The following is a 17,286-nucleotide window of genomic DNA, read 5'->3' on the forward strand; positions in this document are numbered from 1 at the left end:
GGTTATGTAAAATGCACATTATATTACTTCACATGCAGTAAGTTTGCTTTCCTTCTACACAATTTAACATTTTTCTCAACATGTTTGGTGCATTCTACAAATCTACGCAAAATCAAGGGCCAAATATACAAGGCAACTAGAAATTTATTCAAGATAAACACACACGGCAGATAACAGCTCAAAGACTCACCATCCTGAGCCTGATTTAATTCTGCCATACTATCTTTCTTACTGCCAGCAACATTAGAGATGCACAATCCTTTTGTTTTATTGTTGTTCAGTTGCTAAGTCGTGTCTGCCTCTGTGACCCCATGGACCGCAACACACCAGGATTCCCTATCCTTCACTATCTCCCGGAGTTGGCTCAAACTCATGTCCATTGAGTTGGTGATGCTATCCAACCCTCTCATCTCTGTCATCCCCTTCTCCTTTTGGTGACACTCAGCAGATGCTTCAAAATGTCTACAAGTCCTTCTAATATTTAAGAAATTTCATTTGGAGGGTAATTTGTGACCTTCCTCATAGACTAATTTGTTAAAATATTGCTAAATTTTATAGATGTAAAAACCATTTTTTTCTAAATAAACTAATAAACAAGGATATGTTATATAAAGTCAATGTGAATAGAACTACGTGAAGTCCACAATTCTAACAAGTGCATTTTAACACAGCTTTCTCAGTAATTTAAGGAACAAACATACCAAAACAAGAACAAGCAGACCAGAAGACACAGGAAAAAATTTGCACTTTACAACAACCTGACATATAGAAACTATACCTAACAAAGGCAGAAAATAACATTCTTGGTAAATGCATAAAAAACATTTACCAAAAGTGACCGCAAACTGGAGCAAAACTAGGTGTTAACAAATTTCAAAGGATAGGCATGTCTGTAATCTCAGACAAATTAAGCCATGAATTAATAACAATATAAGAAAATCCTTATATATATGAACATTAAATAATAAACCTCTAAACAGCCCATGAGTAAAAGGAGAAATCATAGGGAGAGCTAAAACAAATTTTTAATGGAATGTTTTTAAAATACTTCCAATCAAAATGCATAGGATACAGCTGAAACTGTTCTTAATAAGAAGAAAATTTTTGGCTTTAAATATATATTCAGTAGAAAGGCCAAAAGCTACTGTTCTAAGTAACCATCTGAAAGAGGTACAAAAAAAAAAAAAAAAAACTGAACTCCAAAACAGAATAAATAATAAAGTAAAGGTAAGAGATGGATCATCAAAAAAGCAAGAGAGTTCCAGAAAAACATCTATTTCTGCTTTATTAACTATGCCAAAGCCTTTGACTGTGTGGAAAATTCTGAAAGAGATGGAATATACCAGACCACCTGACGTGCCTCTTGAGAAACCTATATGCAGGTCAGGAAGCAACAGTTAGAACTGGACATGGAACAACAGACTGGTTCCAAATAGGAAAAGGAGTACGTCAAGGCTGTATACTGTCACCCTGCTTCTTTAACTTCTATACAGAGTACATCATGAGAAACGCTGGGCTGGAAGAAGTACAAGCTGGAATCAAGATTGCTGGGAGAAATATCAATAACCTCAGATACGCAGATGACACCACCCTTATGGCAGAAAGTAAAGAGGAACTAAAGAGCCTCTTGAAAGTGAAAGAGGAGAGTGAAAAAGTTGGCTTAAAGCTCAACATTCAGAAAACTAAGATCGTGGCATTTGGTCCCATCACTTCATGGGAAATAGATGGGGAAACAGTGGAAACAGTGTCAGACTTTATTTTGGGGGGGACTCCAAAATCACTGCAGATGGTGACTGCAGCCATGAAATTAAAAGACGCTTACTCCTTGGAAGGAAAGTTATGACCAACCTAGATAGCATATTCAAAAGCAGAGACATTACTTTGCCAACAAAGGTTCATCTAGTCAAGGCTATGGTTTTTCCAGTGGTCATGTATGGATGTGAGAGTTGGACTGTGAAGAAAGCTAAGTGCCGAAGAATTGATGATTTTGAACTGTGGTGTTGGAGAAGACTCTTGAGAGTCCCTTGGACTGCAAGGAGATCCAACCAGTCCATCCTAAAGGAGATCAGTCCTGGGTGTTCATTGGAAGGACTGATGCTGAAGCTGAAACTCCAATACTTTGGCCACCTCGTGTGAAAGGCTGACTCATTGGAAAAGACCCTGATGCTGAGAGGGATTGGGGGCAGGAGGAGAAGGGGACGACAGAGGATGAGATGGCTGGATGGCATCACTGACTCGATGGACCTGAGTTTGAACTCCGGGAGCTGGTGATGGACAGGGAGGCCTGGCGTGCTTCGATTCATGGGGTTGCAAAGAGTCGGACACGACTGAGCGACTGAACTGAACTGAACTGAAAGGTAAGAGCAAAAAGTAACGAAACAAAATAAACATACAACAGAGAGCGACAAAGCAAAAAGTTAGTTATTTGAAAAACTGGTATTAATTGATAAACTTCTGAAAAGAGTAATAGAGTAAAAAAGGAAGCAATACAAAACCTATCTGGTCCCAAAAGTGTTACATAAAGAAACTAGACTGTCCTATAACATACATTTATCACATGAAGATTCATACAAACAATAAAAAATGTGACAGTACAGTAAATTATGTATTAGCATGAAATTAAATTGGCATGTATAACTCTAACCACTACCTGCTGTTATGTCCAGCTCACACACTCGAATAACCTAACTCCAACAATCTTTTGATCCCAGTAGGTCCTACAATTTATTAAGCTTGTCACATTTCACTGTCCCTCACCCACTTTATGTGGATATGGCTCCTTACCCAGTTTAATTTTCATACATTCTTACTCCTTTGGCTCCGACTATCCCTCCTATGCCCATATTTCCTGGGGAAAAACCCACCCCTGGCAAGGACAGCTTACTCCCATGTAGCTGAATATGGCTGAAAAACAAACAACCATGCTAATTATAATTACTCTGACTAAACTCATGAAGATCATGAACCTCAGACCTTAAATATTCCCTTCATACTGCCTAGCAATCTTCTATTTCCCAATTTCCTAGCTGATTATTTAATACCATATTATATCTCCTCACATCTACAAAACTGTTCCTTAACCTTCACTGTCAGGTAATGACTTTGCTACCTACTCTATTGACAGGAACAACAACAAAAAACGCAATCAGAACAAAAACTCTTCAAATTCCTGCTATCACAACTATCAACCCACCAGAATCTATCTCATATACTCTGCCTTCCTTCTTTTTAAAATCTTGGCTCAAACAATTCTTCTTTTCTTTCCTTCATTGTCAATTTTTTCTTCCATACTGAAGAGTTCCCAGTGGCAAAAAAATAAAAGATGCTATTATTTCACTTACCTAAAACAAAACACAGAAAACAAACAAAACATTTTGGTCCTGAGAAACATTTAAAATACATTAAATGATAAATTAATGTTTGCTGATTGTCAGAAGTTCCAATTCTGTAAAGATGTCAATTCTCCCCAAATTAAGACTCCACGCAATCCCAGTCAAAATACCAGCAGGCTTTCTTTTACCATATGCAGAAACTGACAATATTAATATAAAATTCACTTGGAAATACAAAATTATAAGAATAGTGAAGGCTACCTTGAAGGATAAAGCTTAAAGACTCACATACCATCATTTACCACAGTGGTCCCCAACCCCCGGGTCACAGACTGCTACTGGTCTGTGGCCTGTTAAGAACTGGGCCGCACAACAGGAGGTGAGTGGAGAGGAAGCCAGTGAAGCTTCATGTGTATTCACGGCCACTCTTCACTGCTCGCATTACCACCTGAGCTCTGCCTCCTGTCAGATTGGAAGCAGCATTAGCTTCTCATAGGAGAGCAAACCCTACTGTGAACTGTGCATACAAGGGACTTAGGCTGTGCACTCCTTATGAGAATCTAAAGCCTGATGATCTGAGGTGGAGCTGAGGCACTGCGGAGGGACTGCAAACGCAGATTATTAGCAGAGAGGTTTGACTGCAGAGTCATAATAAATCAACTTCTTGAAGATTCATATCAAAACCCAATCAGTGAGTGGCAAGTGACAGTCAAGCTGCTCCTGGTGGCAGGCTATACAATGGCAAGGGAGTTGATGTACTTCCTTGTACAGCTGCATCTGGGACCAGGCTTTAAGGCAGAATCCAATATTGTTTTACTCTGTGCATGGCCTGCCCATTATTTTATCTACCTCTTCCATCTGCATCTCTTTCCTGCACTGCACACTTGTCTCAGTCATAGTTTTGGTAAGCCCACTAGCTAATCCTAGCCAAAATGAGTACAAAAAAAAAATCACTGGAAGGCCTCTTTGCAAAGGGGGAAAGATCTAGTGATGAGACAGCAGAAGATTCTAAGACTGTTAACAAAACGAAAACTGCATTTAAAAGGAAATACCAAGACTCCTATTTAAATTACGGTTTCATTGCAACAGGTGATTGACATTCTCCAAGCCTGCTTTGCATAGTATGTGGCAACTGGCTACACAACAAAGCCATGAAACATCCCAAACTGCTCTGCCTCCTAGAGACCAAGCACCCTGCATTAAGACAAGTCTAGAATTTTTCAAAAAAAAAAAACTGTGAACACAAAGAACAGGAACAATCATTGAAGGCCACCACTTCTTCAAATGTGTCTGCACTAGGACCATCATTCTTAATGGTTTATCTCATTGCTAAAGCTAAGAAGCCCCTTACTAATGGTGAAGAGTTGATCCTGCCTGCTGATGGGGACATTCATCGTGAACTTTCAGCAGAGGCTGCAGTTCAAAAGGTAAAACATGTTCTTTTTTTTTGACTAGCACCAAAACTAGACAAACTGATGAAACAGCAAAGAATACTGAGGCACAGTTGTCAGGGATGGTTAATGAGTCACGTGGTACTCAACTGAGGTTGACAAGTCTACTAGTGTTGACAGCAAGACAATAATGCTTGTTTTCATGCAACACATTTTTCAGGAGAATGTGCAAGAGGATATATTATGTGCACTTTTGTTGCCAACCAACACCACAGCTGCAAGTCTTCAAATGACTACATATCAGGAAAACAGAACTGGTCATTTTTTGTCGGTATTTATATGGATGGAGCAGCTGCCAGGAATGGACGGCTTTATGGTTTCACTAGTTAGGTCAAAAAGCTTGCTTTCAAATGTGAGTCTACACACTATGTCATCCATAGAGAAATGCTGGCTAGCCAAAAAATGCCACCTGAACTTAACAGTGTTTTGTAGGATGTGATTAAAATTATCAACCACATTAAAGTACATGGCCTTAACTCACCTCTGTTCACGTAACTGTGTGAGGAGATGAATACAGAGCACATATGTCTTCTCTTATACACAGATAGCTTTCTAAAGGTAGATTACTGGCTAGAGTTCTTGAGTTACGAGAGCTGCTCTAGAGATTTCTTTTGGAGAAACAGTCACCACTAGCAACACATTTCAGTGACACAGACTGGGTCGCAAACCTTGCTTACTCGTGTGACATATTAAACCTGCTCAGTGAACTCAATCTGTCACTTCAGGAGAGAAAGAAGACTGTTCAAGTCAGCAGAAAAAATGGCTGTGTTCAAAGTCAAACTGGAATTATGGGTCAATGAGTGAACATTGGGGTTTCTGACATATTTCAAATATTAGCAGAGATTTTGAAAGAGACTGAGTCAGGGTCTTCTTTCTGCCAGCTGGTGCATGATCACCTGTGTCAGCTTTCAAAAGAGTCAGATTTACTTCCCAACCACAAAAGACCTCTGAACTGGGAAGGAACGGATCCAAGACCCATTTGTGAATAAGCCAGGTGAATCGACTTTGTCTGTGCTAGAAGGGCATCAACTGCTTGATGCTGCAAATAATGGCGGCCTTTAAAGTATGTTTGAGACAACTTCAGATCTCCATACGTTCAGGATTAAAGTCAAGGCAGCATATCCTGAGATTGCCACAAAAGTACTGAAAAGCCTGCTTCCATTTCCAACATCCTCTCTTTGTAAAGTGGGGTTTTCTGCAGTGACAGCTACCAAAACGAGATTATGGAAACTGAATATACCATCACCCCAAGAAGGGACTGTCTAGATGCAAGAAACCAAGTTCAGGGCTCCCACTGCTTCTGCATTATGGTGATCTGTATAATTACTTCATTACATGTCATAATGTAATAATGAAATAAAGTACACAGTAAATGCAATGAAACTGAATAATCCCAAAACCAACTCCCACCCCCTGGTCTGTGGAAAAACTGTCTTCCACAAAACCAGTCTGTGGTGTCAAGAAGGTCAGGGACCACTGATTCACCAGGCTTATTATAAAGCTAAAGTAATTAAGGCAGTGTGCCCCCAAATTGTTCTGAAAACTCAAGGCTAATAGAAGAAATAGTAAACATCAGAACAGAGAAAGTGAATAGAAAAAGAAGAGTAAAAAAAAAATCAATAAAACCAAAAATTGGTTTTGAAAAAAGGTTACAAAAAGGGACAAACCTTTAGCTAGATGGGTTTTGAAAGAAGACTCAAATAAAATATCAGAAATAAAAGTGGAGACAATATTACTTACCAGAAATAAATATGACAGTAGCAGACTACTATAACAAAAGTATACCAACAAATGGAATAAACTAGATAAAATCCACAAATTCCTAGAAACACAAAACCTAAATAGAAGAAAGAAAGAAAAGCTGAATAGACCTACAACTAGTAAGAAGGCCAAATAAGTAATCAAAAATCTTCTAATAAAGAAAAGTACTCAACCTGATGGCTTCACTGGTGGGTTCTACCAAAGATTTAAAGAAGAACCAACACCAATCCTTCTCAGACTCTTCCTGAAAACTGAAGAGGAAGAAACATTTCCTAAGGTCAACTTTGCCTGATAATAAACCAAAGACACTATAAGGAAAGTATAGATCCATATCCCTATGAACACTGATGCAAAAACCCTGAACAAAATGCCAGGAAACTGAATTCAGCAGCATAGTAAAAGGATTGAACACCAAGACGAAGTGGGATCTATTGCTTGAATTCAAGAATAGTTCAACATACTAAAATTAATCAATGTGATATGCCACATTAAAAAAAAGGAAGGAGAAAAATCACATAATCATCTCAATTGATGCAGAAAAAGGATTTGACAAAACACACTATCATTTTATGATTAAAAAAAATCCTACTAGGAATGGAAAGAAACTACCTCAACATAATAAAAATATATAAGAGAAAGCTCCAACAGCTTACACCATACTCAATGGTGTAGGGCTGAAAGCTTTTCCTCTAAGTTCAGGAAGAGGACAAGGATAACGAATTTTGCTACTTCTATTCAATAATGTAGTAGAAGTTCCAGCCAGAGCAAAACATCAAGAAAAACAGATAAAAAGCATCCAAACTGGAAAGAAAAAAGCCTAATTATCTGTTTGAAGATGACATGATCATATATGTAGAGTTCACAAAAGATTACACAAAAAACCTTGCTCAATAAATTCATCAAAAAAGTACAATACGAATCAAGACACAAAAATCAGCTGCATTTCTATACACTAACACTGAACAGTTTGAAATAAAAATCATTCCATGCACAATAGCACCAAAAAGAATAAAATATTCAGGAATAAACTTAGTCAAGGAAGTACACACTGAAAACTAAAAAAGACTGATAGAACAAAGAAAACAGACACAATAAAAAAAATCCCACATTCACAGATTGAAAGACTTAGTTTTGTTAACATACCAATAATACCCAAAGTGATCTACAAATTCAACGCAACCCCTATCAAAACCCCAATGATTTTTTTGCAGAAATAGGAAACACATTCCAAAAATTCATAGGTAATATCAAGAAGCAGCCAAAACAATATTGAAAAGGAAGAAACTGGAAGTCATACTGGCTAACATCAAATTTTCCACAAAGCTACAATAATCAAGACAGTATAGTACTGGCATAAGGACATACAGACCAAAGTAACAGAACAAAAAGCCCATAAATAAATCCATGCATGCATGGTCAAATGTCAAAAAGTGTCAGTGGATGCTATCAACAGAATAAAAACAGCAACCCACAGAATGGGAGGAAATAATTTTATATCACATATCTGATATGAGATTAATATCTAGAATACGTAAAGAATCCTTAAAACTCCACACACAAAAAGAGCCCATTTTAAAAACAGGCAAAGGACTTGAGTAGACAGTTCTTTAAAAAAGATACACAAATGGCCAATAAGCACATGAAAAGATGTTCAACATCACTGATCTTTTGGCAAATGCATATCATGAGATAACACTTCGCACCCATTTAGATAGCTATTTTATCACACAAACAAAAAATAAAAAACAGAAAACCAGTGTTAAGGTAGATGTGGAAAAATTGGAACCCTTATGCATTGTTTTGGGGAATCTGAAATGGTACAGTTGCTGTGAAAAACTGTATGGCTCTTAATATAGAATCACTACTGATCCAACAATCCTACTTTGAGGTATACACACAACAGAATTGAAAGCAAGGACTTGAATAACATATCTGCACACCAATGTTCTCAGGAGCATTATTCACAATAGTCAAAAGATAGAAACAACCGAAATGTCTACTGGAAGATGAACAAAGCAGCTTAATGTGGTGTCTGTATATACACACACACACACACACACACACACACACACACACACACAAGGGAATCCTTTTCAGCCTTAAAAAAGGAAATCCTATCACATACTATAACAAGGATAAACCTTGAAAATATTACACTAAGTGAAATAAGCCAGCTGCAGACAGACAAATACTGTTTAATTCCACTTATATGATATTCCCAGAGTAGTCAAATTCAGAGACAGAAGGGATAAGGAACAGAAGAACGAATGAGGTGTTAGTGTTTAATAGATACAGTGTCAGTACTGGATGATGAAAGGGTTCTGGAGATGCACTGTGGTGATCACTGCTTAGCAATGCCACTGGACTGAAAACTTATGAATAGTTAAAATGGTAAATACTGTGTTACGTTCACTCCTGCCATCTCCTGTTTGACCACTTCCAATTTAACTTGAGCCACAAATCTAACATTACAGGTTCCTATGCAATACTGTTCTTTACAGCTCTGGAATTTACTTCCACCACCAGTCACATCCACAACTGGGCACTGTTTTTGCTTTGGCTCAGCCTCTTCATTCCTTCTGGAGCTACTTCTCCACTCTTCTCCAGTACCATATTGGACCCTTACCGACAGGGGGGGGTTCATCATTCAATATATCTTTTTGGCTTTTTATACTGCTCATGGGGTTCTCAAGGCAAGAATGCTGAAGTGGTTGCCATTCCATCCTCCAGTACACCACATTTGGTCAGAACTCTTTGCCATGACCTGACCATCTTCGGTGACCCTACATGGTATGGCTCATATTTCATTGAGTTACACAAAGCTGTGATCCATGTAATCAATTTGGTTAGTTTTCTGTGATTGTGGTTTTCATTTTGTCTGCCCTCTGATGGATGAGGGTAAGAGGCTTGTGGAAGCTTCTTGATGGGAGGGACTGGCTGTGGGGGAAACTGGGACTTGCTCTGCTGGGCAGGGCCATGCTCAGTAAATCTTTAATCCAATCTTCTGCTGATGGGTGGGGCTGTGCTACCTCCCTGTAGTCTGGCCTGAGGCCAAACTATGGTAAAAGTACTGGTGACCTCCTCCAAAAGGATTTACACCAACCTAAGTCATTTTTGTTAAAATCAGTAACTACATTCTTAAAAAGATTCCCCATAGGTAACTTGGAATATAATCTTTAAAAACTGTGAATCATTGTACTGTACACATGAAAATTATATAATACTTTAAATCAAATAAACCTCAGTAACAATTTTTTTAAAGATTTTTTAAAAAATTCCCAGTATGAGCTCTGCCGTCTTAATTTAAGAGATATCATGGACTCTGGCACTCAGATTCAGACCAATTCATACTAACACTGATTACACATGTTCAGTCTTTTAAAATCAATTTACTATTTTAAAGAAATTTGTTGCTTAAGTAAATAAATATTTTAAGAGTGTGGACTTGAAACAGAAGGTAATCTTTACTTTTTAAACCTGGCCTTTCTTGATACCAACTTTTGACTTCATCCTAACATCCAATTTTGGTGATTCTGGTAAATCAATTATTTATTAATTTTTTCCAGAAGTTACTAAAATAAACTTTGTAATAAAAGTAACTATGTACAATCAACAACTGAACGTTTTTAATAAACAAACAGGTATCTATCAAGAGAAAATCTCTAATGATGCATTTCTTTGTTAAAAGAAGGGAATTCAATTTTGGATATAATAAACTTGAGACATTCATGTATCATATATTGAAAATGTCAAAAAGGAAGCTAGATATAAGACTCAGACCTTAGAGCAAAAAATACACTTTGGGGAGTCATGTGGGAAACAATGTGCTCACCTAAGGATAAAATGTAAAGTGATCAGGGAGAGTGAAAGCCCCAAGGAAGATTTATTATTATTCTTGCAAATGAATAGTCCAAAATGATCCTCAAGACATAAGGCTTTAAACAAGTTGGCCAACATTAAAAAAAAAATTTCAAAAAGAAATCAGACTTTCAGCCTCGCTTGAAAAAACCATTCTACTTTTAAGAATTTATTCTAAGGAAACAGTAAGACAAAGACAAAAAATATATACATATATGGATGTTCATTCCAATGAAACCAAAGTAGTGAAAACGTGGAGGGAAGATATATGCAAGCATATAGGAATGACCTGTTTATATAATAAAATACCACAGCCATTAAAAAGGTTGAACATTTTACAGCAAATGTCCACAATATATTGTTGTGGGCAGAAAATATATAATTCTAGTATCATTTTTTAAATTCTGTAGGTATGGTATAAAAGAGGCACTGTATACTCATGCTAAGGAAACTAATAAATAACCTGTTGACATTTTTTAAAGATTATTTTCATTTTTTATAAAATAAACATTATTGTGATAAAGAAAAAAATTACAACAAAAACTAATGGCCACTTTTAAAATTAAAAGAAAATTAAAAGTCTGAAAGATAGCAAGCATGAACTTTAAACATTACTGAAATGTTCCTTCTACATTAGCATCTTGTGCAATTTCCAGTTGTTCTTTGTTCATAACTTGCTTCGAATTTTGAGGCGTTATTTGACTGAGAAGGTCTATTACAAGTGAAGTGGGAAAACGCGGGTCCTAGACCCAAACAATGTCACTAAACTAGCTATGCAACCTTTGGTACATGACAATTTCAAAGTAAAAGTAACTTTTTATAACCAAAAAATTGAAATTATATATGCTATATGTACCACACAAGGCTAGAATACTGTATTTGCAAATATTTGAGGGAAATGACTTATTATTACTTCTGACAAATATATCTCTAAGCATGGTATAACATGTTATACATAATATTTATGATTAGAAATGAGTAATTTACTGTGTCTGCTATTTCACGTATTTACATCCCCTGAAACGTATTTATACTTTTACTGCATATACAGCAGAAATCAAGAGAAAAAATTAGATGAAAAACAGTAGGTATTAATAATTTTCAATAACTGAATGTCAAATTGGTATCTAAGGTTATACCTTATAAAAAGCAAATAAACATGAAATATACACTAGTAACATGTTACAATATATAGTAATATAGTGCCTAATTTTATATAGGGTGTATACACACACACATATACATTTATGTATATATAGCTTGAAATTTTCTCCTTAGGTTCAGTAGATACTCTCACTTGATTTCTTACTTTTTCTATAAATATGTTATCAATGAACAGATGCCTGAGAGTGGTGCACATGCAGAAGTGGGGCCAAAACCAAAGCTAAGCCCCAAAGACCGCAAGATTAATGAAAACGAAAGGAAATCTCTCCATGCAGCTACACAAGCTGCAGATTAAATCCTTGTGATCCTGCTTGCTATATCCTGCCTCTGTGAAATACCTAAATAGACGAGTGTTCCCATAACTCAGACCAGTCTAACTTTGGCAGCAGTAAACTTGGGAGCAAGTACATGTGGGAGTTAAACAAGATCACAGTGAGCGCCCACAGCAGGTCCAGAGACCTACAGAGAGTTATTGGATGGCCTCCAGCGTAGACTGTGGTTCACTGTTGGAGCAAATACACTGATAGCAGAGGCCCCAGGAAAAAGATTCTAATTGCTATTATTCATTATTGTTCAGCTGTTGTTTTTATTATTTCTTCTAGTATATTTTTTCTTTTATATTTTTAACTTTTTCTCATTTTGTGCTTTCCTTTTCTCTTTTTTTATTCTCTCTGTTTGCTGTTTTCTTCACCTTTAGCTTACTTCTGTTTTTGTGTTATTTTTTATTCTTTATTTTTGTTAATTTAGTATATATTGACTAGTCTCATTTTTAAGTTATTTCGTTTGTTGGGGGCTTTTTGTTTTTGTTTTTTTTCTGTTTCCTTGTTTCTGTTTTTTTTTTTTTTTTTTTCCATCATTTCTGTTGGGTTTGGTCTGTTTGTTTTCTTTCTTAGTGTTGTTCTTACTTGTTTCTGTTTGCTTTGTTATCAGTCTTGGGTTTTCCTTGTCTGTGTTCTTTTCCTTCATTTTCTTTTTTCTCTGGCTGTGCTGCACAGCTTGTGGGTTCTTAATTCCCAAGTCAGGGGTTGGGCCTGGACCTCCAGAGTGGGAGCACCAAGTCCAGGATAGTGGACTGCCAGAGAATTCCCAGGCACATAAAATATTAATCAGCATGAGCTCTCCCATAGGTATCCATCTCGACTCCAAGACATGTCTCCACCTAACTGCCTAGAGGTGACAGTGCCTGATACCTCATGCCAAACAACCAGCAAGACAGGAACAAAGCCCCATCCATTAGTAGGAAGGCTGCTTCAAGTGGTAATAAACTCAGAGACACCCCAAAACACACACCCCAAAACTTGACACAGCTCTGTTCATCAGAGGGGAAAGACACAGCTCCATCCACCAGTCCCTTTCACAAGGAAGCCTCCACAAGCCCCTGGACAAACCTCACTGACCAGGGAGCAGAACAACAGAAGAGGAACTATGGCCCTGAAGCCCCTGTGAAAAGGACAGACCACAAGTTAGACAAAATGAGACAACAGAGAAGGAGGTTGCAGACAAAGGAGCAAGGTAAAAACACACAAAATCAAATAAATTAAGAGAAGTTAGGCAATCTACCCAAAAAAGAATTAAGCATAAAGAGAGTAAAGATGATCAAAGATCTCAATAGCAGAATGGAGGCATGGATAGAAAAGATACAAGAAATCTTTAACAAGGACTTAGAAGAACTAGAGAACAACCAACCAATGATGAACAACAAAATAAATGACGTGAAAAACACTGGAAGGAACCAGTAGCAGAATAAATGAAGCAGAAGAACAGATAAGGGAGCTGAAAGACAGAATGGCAGCAATAACTGCCATGGAGCAGAGTAAAGAATGAAGAGAAATGAGGATATTCTCACAGACCTCTGGGACAACATTAAATGCACCAACATTAAAGAGAAAGAGACAGCCTGAGAAAATATTTGAAGAGACGATACTCAAAAACTTCCCTAATATGGGAAAGGAAAGTGTCACCTAAATCTAGGAAGCTCAGAGTCCCATACAGGATAAACCCAAGGAGAAACACACCAAGACACCTATTAATCAAACTAACAAGAACAACATACAAAGAAAAAAAAACTGAAAGCAGCAACAGAAAAGCAACAAATAACATACAAGGGAATTCCCATAAGGTTATTAGCTGATTTTTCAGTGGAAACTCTGCAGGCCATAAGGGAGTGGAAGGATACATTTAAACTGATGAAAATGAAAGAGCTACCACTAATATTATTCTATCCAGCAAGGATCTCATTCAAGTTCAGTGAAGAAATCAAAACCTTTACAGACAAGAAAAAGCTAAAAGAACTCATTACCACCAAACCAGATTTACAACAAATGTAAAAGGAACTACTCTAAAAAAGAAACACAAGGCTAGAAAAAGACCTACCAAAACAAACCCAAAACATTTAGAAAATGGTAATAAGAACACACATATTGATACTTACCTTAAATGTAATGCAGTAATTGCTTCAACGAAAAGATAGACTGGCTGAATGGATACAAAAACAAGACCTTATATGCATGCCATCTACAAGAGACCCACTTCAGACCTAGGGACACATACAAACTGAAAGTGAGGGGATGGAAACAGATTATGCAAATGGTAATAAAAAAAAAACACTAAAGTAGCAATATTCATATTAGACAAAATAGACTTTAAATAGAGTATTAAAAGAGACACATAAGGACAGTATATAATGATCAAGGGATAAATTCAAGAAGACATAACTGTAAATATTTATGCATCCAACACAGGAGCCACCTCAATACAACAGACAAACGCTAACAGCTATAAAAGGTGAAACTGACTGTAACACAAAAATTGTGGGGGACGTTAACACTCCACTTACACCAAAGGACAGATCATACAGACAGAAAATTAATAAGGAACTACAAGCCCTAACTGACAATTATTCCACACACTTAACTGATACTTATAATAGAATATTGCATTTCAAAACAGCAAAATACATTTTCTTCTCAAGTGCATATGGAACATTCTCCATGACAGATCACATCTTGGGTCATAAATCAAGCCTTGGAAAATTTAAGAAATGGAATAATATCAAGCATCTTTTCTGAAAACAACACTACGAGATCAGAAATCAGTTACATGAAAAAAAAAAAAAACTGCCAAAAAAAAAAAAACCAAACACATGGAGACTAGACAACATGCTACTAAATAACCAAGAGATCAATGAAGAAATCAAAGAGGAAATTAAAAAAAAAATCTAGAAACAAATGACAATGAAAACACAATGACCTAAAACCTGTAGAAAGCCACAGAAGCACTTCTAAGAGAGAAGTTTAAAGCAATAAAATCCTACCTCAGGAAACAAGAAAAATCTCAAATGAACATCATATCTTATACCCAAAGCAACTAGAGAGAGAAAAACAAAAGCCAAAGTTAGTAGAAGGAAAGAAATCATAAAATCAGAGCAGAAATAAATGAAATAGGAATGAAGGAAACAATAGTTGCTGTTTTGAGAGGATAAACAAAATTGATAAGCCCTTAGCCAGCCTCAACAAGAAAAAAAAAGAGAGAGGACCCAAATCAATAAAGTTAGAAACGAAAAAGAAGTTACAACTGACACTGCAGAAATACAAACGTTCTACTACAAGCTACTATACGCCGATAAAATGGACGACCTGGAAGAAATGTACAAATTCTTAGAAAAACGCAATCTTCAAGACTGAACCTGAAAGAAATACAAAATATAAACAGCACAGTCACAGGTAATAAAATTGAAACTATGATTTAAAATCTTCCAACAAACAGAAGTCCAGGACCAGGTGGCTTCATGGCTGAATTCTATCAATTCACAGAAGAGCTAAGACCTATCTTTCTCAAATCCTTCTTAAAAAAAAAAAAAAAAATTACAGAGGGAGCAACACTCCAAGCTCATTCTATGAGGCCACCATCCTCTAATACCAAAATCAGAATTACAGGTCAGTATCACTGGTAAACAAAGACAAAAAATCCTCAACAAAATACTAGCAAACTGAATCCAACCCCACCTTAAAAGGATTATACACCATGATCAAGTGGTATTTATTCCAGGGACGCAAAGATTCATTAATATATACAAATCAACCAATGTAAGACACCCTATTAAAAAACTGAAGAATAAAAACCATATGATCATCTCAACAGATGCAGAAAAAGCTTTTGACAAAGTCAATATCCATTTACGATTAAAAAAAAAAAAAAAGCTCTCCAGAAAGTGGGCACAAAGGGAACATATCTCAACATAATAAAAACCACAGAGTCGGGCATGACTAAACAACTGAACAACAATGTGACAAACCCAAAGCAAACACTATTCTCAATGGTGAAAAACAGAAAGTGTTTTCTCTTTGAAAGGAAAAAAACAAGAGTGCCCACTCACCACTATTATTTAACAGTTTTGGAAGTCCTGGCCACAGCAATTAAAGAAAAAGAAATAAAAGGAATCCACGTTAGAAAAGAAGTAAAACTGTCACTGTCTGTAGATGACATGGTACAATACAATGAAAATCCTAAAAAAAAAATCCTAAAGATGCCACCAGAAACTATTAGAGCCAACCAATGAATTCAGTAAAGTTGAAGGATACAAAATTCAATACATGAAATCTCTTGCATTACTATATACTAACAACTAAAGATTAGAAAGAAAAATTCAGGAAACAATCTCATCTACCACTGCTGCTGCTGCTGCTAAGTTGCTTCAGTCATGTCTGACTCTGTGTGACCCCATAGACGGCAGCCCACCAGGCTCCCCCGTCCCTGGGATTCTCCAGGCAAGAACACTGGAGTGGGTTGCCATTTCCTTCTCCAATGCAGGAAAGTGAAAAGTCAAATTGCTCAGTCATGCCTGACTCTTAGCAACCCCACGGACTGTAGCCTACCAGGCTCCTCCGTCCATGGGATTTTCCAGGCAAGAGTACTGGAGTGGGGTGCCATTGCCTTCTCCACATTTACCACTACAACCAAAATAATAAATTACATAGGAACAAATCTACCTAAGGAGTCAAAAGACCTGTACAGAAAACTATAAGATACTGATGAAAGAAATCAAAGATGACACAAACAGCTGGAGAAATATACCATATGCATAATGGGAAGAATCAATATTGTGAAAATGACTATACTATCCAAAGCAATCTCCAGATTCAGTGCAATTCCTATCAAATTACCAATGGCATTTTTTTAAAAACCAGAACAAAAAATTTTATAGTTTGTATCAAAACACAAAAGATTCCAAACAGTCAAAGCAATCCTGAGAAATAAAAACAGAGCTGGAGGAATCAGGCTCCACAACTTCAGATTATACTACAAAGCTAGAGAAATCAAGACAGTGTGGTACTGACACGCGCGTGCACACGTGAGTGCGCATGCACACACACACAGATGCAAATCAATGGAATAGGACAGAAAGCCCAGAGATGAACCAACACACCTACAATCACCTAACCTATGACAAAGAGACAAGAATATACAGTGGACAAGATACAATCTCTTCAATAAGTGGTGCTGCAAAAACTGGACAGCTACATGTAGAAGAATGAAATTAGAGCATTCCCTAACAACATATACAAAAATAAAACTCAAAATGGATTAAAGGCCTAAAGGGAACTCAGTCACTATAAAACTCTTGGAAGAAAATACAGGCAGGACACTCTTTGACATAAAATGCAGCAAGATCTTTTTTGAGCAATCTCCTGGAGCAATGAATATAAAAACAAAAATAAACA

At 36.8% G+C, this 17,286-nt stretch overlaps 1 protein-coding gene across 15 annotated transcripts in view; it reads right to left on the bottom strand.

Moving 5' to 3' along the window:
* MEF2A (myocyte enhancer factor 2A) overlaps positions 1-17,286 on the bottom strand; it is a 169,113-nt gene that overhangs the window by 91,813 nt on the left and 60,014 nt on the right. For 2 of the 15 annotated variants that reach the window (XM_055555856.1, XM_055555857.1), the window contains one exon: positions 3,194-3,341. The exons of the other annotated variants lie outside the window; for them this stretch is intronic. The gene's annotated coding sequence lies outside the window, so the exon portion shown is untranslated. The remainder of the gene's footprint in view (positions 1-3,193; positions 3,342-17,286) is intronic. 15 annotated transcript variants of the gene reach the window in all.

The sequence above is a fragment of the Bubalus kerabau genome, chromosome 19 (genome assembly GCF_029407905.1).
Source record: "Bubalus kerabau isolate K-KA32 ecotype Philippines breed swamp buffalo chromosome 19, PCC_UOA_SB_1v2, whole genome shotgun sequence".
In the NCBI taxonomy this organism is placed as follows: Eukaryota; Metazoa; Chordata; class Mammalia; order Artiodactyla; family Bovidae; genus Bubalus; species Bubalus kerabau.